We start from the raw sequence: 4,144 nt of genomic DNA on the forward strand, positions 1-4,144 counted from the left end.
CCGTTGTTGTTTCTTTTCATCATCTTTCAATATTGAAAGATATTGAAGATATCTTCACTGTAATCTTCCATCCATTTTTCCTTCAGTTGTCTGCACTTTTGTATTATTTTATTTTTCAAAAGCTTGTATTTGTCATAGTCTATGTTTCGCCAGATGTTTCTTTCCTCAATGAGCTCTAGTAAATCTTGCGACATCCAGGGTTTTCTTGGTTCAAAGGTATTTTTCCCAAGCACCCTGTCAGAGGTTTCTTGAATAACTGATTATAACTCTTCCAAAGATTTTGTATCTTTGTTTTCAAGTTATCTTTTGAAGATATCAACTGCAGTGCTATTCTTCAGTTTATCTAGACACCAATTTTTGATGAATCGCTTCGCCCGTTTCTTGAAAATGATATTGCACCTTGCTAGTACTAATATATGGTCACTGTCTATGTCACAATCTAGCGAAACCAAAGCCCGCCTAGCTGTGAGTTTCGCGACCGTGGACGCATGGTATGGATCGCGTCACCGGGTTGCGGATGGGGGAAAGCCCGGTTCCCTCTGCTTCGGCAGAGTCGGGTAGCCTGCGAATAACTAATAACAGGCCGCGGACAGCTACGATCAAATGATCCGTGGTCCGGTCGGGATGCCCCTTGCACCGGGGTAGGGTCGCTGACAGGTCTACCGAGCCCGTCAGTGGTGTTCTCAGCAGGTGCTGGGAGCACGGGCGTCGGGGCTTGCCCCGTCCAGCAGCCGGGCGTCTCAGTGTTAGTCAGCCCAGCACATGTCTCCGGGGCACAGCGGTGAGTGGATCTGGACTGCTTCTGATGGCTCGTCTGCTTACGAGCCCCAAATTCGGTAGGCGAGGGTGGTCGCCGCACAATGTCCCACCTTTAGATTGAAAGGTAGATTTGTCATTAGTTTGGGCTGGGCGTCAACGGCCCGACAGGCACCGGGTCGGGACGTTCGGCCAGACTGACCCAAAGATACGGGTCCTTGCTGATGATGGTTTCGAAAGGGTGGTGGCCAAGATTAGTTTCGCACCTCGCGGACGATCGTCCGCGATAAAGGCATACCAATGCCTTGGTCCTTGCCACACTATATTGGTAGCCAGACACTGGCGACAGTCTACTGAGGACACTTCAGTACCACGGGAGTGAGCGGAGCCCCGTCGGCAACGACGCCGCTCACCGCGGGCGTCCAGAGCTGGTTCACGCCCCTGGGCGTCCGTTGCCGGTAGGAAATCGTGGGGGCAGTTTTCATACGAATACTATGTGGTTAAGTCAATTAGATGCTTATTTTAAGTTCTCGCTGACAGGCGAAAACCTCTGATGAACGGCCGCCACTTACCGGGGGCGCGAGTCTCCAGTTCGTTGTCGGTTCCTCTCGGGTGTCTAGCCGCTATACCGGTGTAGTATCACCGGAGGTTGGGTATTACCAGAAATACTCGGTGTGGAGATAGCACACAGCCGGACCAGGCGAATTCAGGCGGCACTCGGCCTGTTTTCTTGGTACGGGACCTCGGTCCCGGTGCTCGTGGTCCTCAGACGACGCGCGGCCGGCGTACTGGGCCATCGTACGTCGGCCGTGAACCTCCGCGGCTCTTGACTAAGACACACAGGCACAGCGCTAATATAAGGTCCTCGGTTGTAGCCGCAAGGCATCAAAACCCGGGAGTCTTCGTGTGTAATTGAAACACTGTATTTTTGGATATGTCATTATTTGTATGGGATATTTGACTATTAATGTTTTGAATAATAGATAACTTGTTCGATGTTGGTGGTTCCTTATTTAGTTGAAACGATTGTTGATATTTTTTTACACGATATTCAAATTTTATCTGTATTCCTGGTGAAAAGTTTGATACTACCATTGGAAAGTGATGGTCTTGCATGAACTGTAAAGCTTCCAAATCAATTTGTTTTTCTAAAAATATTAAAGTGAAACATTTAGTTGAAACATGATATTTTAAATTTTAAAAATTTTACCAATGCAAGTTGTATATACTGATTCTAAGTTCCATTCTATAAGCAAATTCATCAACTCTTCATCATAATGAAGGTCTGAAAATGGGCTGTGAAGAGATGGAGTTGTGAAGTTTTGAGATAAGTTATTATCACATATAATATTTGCTATTTGAGAGGAATTTATATTCATGATGGAATGGTTATTGGTTAAATCTGCAATGCTGTAATTAACTTCATTTACACCAAATTCATTTACCGAGTCGTCCATGTTGATGTTCTAAAATATGTAATAAATGTTTTAATGATGTACACATATGAAAAATTATTTAGGATTAAGTAATAGTGAAGACTGTTAAACTCAAAAATAATATTTCTATTCAATTAATTAATATATTTATTAAATTCAACAATAGAATTAACCTTTTTTTAATAATATTTATGGTTTTTATTGAACATAGCTTATACAAATTGTATAATTATTTTTAAATTAATTAAGTTTGCTATTGGGTTATGTTTAAACAAAGCATAATATTGAGCAATTTTGAACATGATAAAAATAGTGTACAAAGTTATTTTATTAGTATAAACACTTTATTTAATATTTTTTGTCATTAAAGTTTATAATACATTTAAGAATCTATATTGATAACCTTTTTTACAAATGTATCTATTTAATTATTTAAATAATAAAATAAAAAAAATTAATAATAAAAAAACATAATAATATGTTCATATCTGCTTCTACCCACTAAATATACTTATAAAATTAAAAATTAATAGAAAAAGATAGAAAATAATAATAATAACTAAATAGTACTAATATTAATATTAATCTGAATAATACTCTTTTACCCTCAGCATTAAATTACCACTAACAGATTCATTTATATTTACTGGTGGTCCATTACAGACATCTGGAGTCAGAATAGTTTTTAATATGATGCTCTTTGCTTTATTTACTTGGTATGCTTTTAAAAGAGAGTTAAAAAAATCGATCTCAATTTGTTGCACAATAAACTGCACTTTGAAACTAGCTTTAACTATAATAATTTTTAAAATCTCATATAAACATACTTCCTCAATAAATCTCGTTAAAAAGTAACCTATTTTGTAGGTAGTACCTTTAAATTGAATTTGTGAGTAGCATAAAAATTGGTCACTTGTTAAATTTAAAACTCTGAAAATAAGTTCATTGTAATTACTACTTTTAATATGGATTTCATTGATTATCATAGGACTAGAATTTAGAATTTGATATGCATATTTGTATTGGAATTTTTTAGCCAAAGACAGGGTTATATTTTTTCTGGACGTTATTGCATGTGCATATAATTTCTTTTATATATAGTTTATATAGCATATAGTTTGGCTTCAAACCTAAAACACCAAAAATGTTTAGGAGGACCAGAATTCTTTATAACAGTTGGATAATGCACTAGTAAATGGTGCTTAGGCTTTAAGGTATCATAAAGAAACATATTCAGAATTATGCTTTTCAATAAGTCTCTGTAAATGCAATATTGATCCATTAGAAAACTGACTTGAAAGTAAAATTTCAATAATCTCAAGGAAATTTAAGAAAAAAATCCATATAGTGTCATCTTCCGGAATCAAATCACCTACCAGTAGTATGTATATACCATTCCTGGAACAGTCCATATTATATCAATAAAAGATCACAAAGAAAACAATGTGCAAAAAGATCAGAAAATTGAAATGCAATAATAATTAAAATATTTTTCGCAAAACTTATGAAATGCAATAATAATTAAAATATTTTCCGCAAAACTTAATTATTAAAAATAAAAATCGAAATGCAATAATAATTAAAATATTTTTTAATATAATTGTTATATTAAAAATAAAAATCTAAATGCAATAATAATTAAAATATTTTTTGCAAAATCACCCCAAAATATTTTTTTCAAAATCGAAATGCAATAATAATTAAAATATTTTTTCACAAATTGAAACGTAATAATAATTAAAATATTTTTAATATAATTGTTCTATCAAAATAAAAATCGAAATAACATATTTAATTGCAAAAATGTATTAAAAAGAAATTGAAAAAATTAATTTAAAAATTAAAAATATAATAAATAATAAAATAATGGAAACAACTATCAATGATTTTAATAAATTACAAAAAAATGAAATGCAAAACGAAATAGAAAACTCAATATTAAATAATGAAAT

The 4,144-nt window shown here is 34.5% G+C and overlaps 1 protein-coding gene across 1 annotated transcript in view; it reads left to right on the forward strand.

Annotated features, from left to right (window-relative positions):
• The window catches only part of LOC100161349 (transmembrane protein 120 homolog), a 41,051-nt gene that overhangs the window by 30,116 nt on the left and 6,791 nt on the right, over positions 1-4,144 (forward strand). The gene's annotated exons all lie outside the window — the stretch shown is intronic.

The sequence above is a fragment of the Acyrthosiphon pisum genome, chromosome A1 (genome assembly GCF_005508785.2).
Source record: "Acyrthosiphon pisum isolate AL4f chromosome A1, pea_aphid_22Mar2018_4r6ur, whole genome shotgun sequence".
Taxonomy (NCBI): Eukaryota; Metazoa; Arthropoda; class Insecta; order Hemiptera; family Aphididae; genus Acyrthosiphon; species Acyrthosiphon pisum.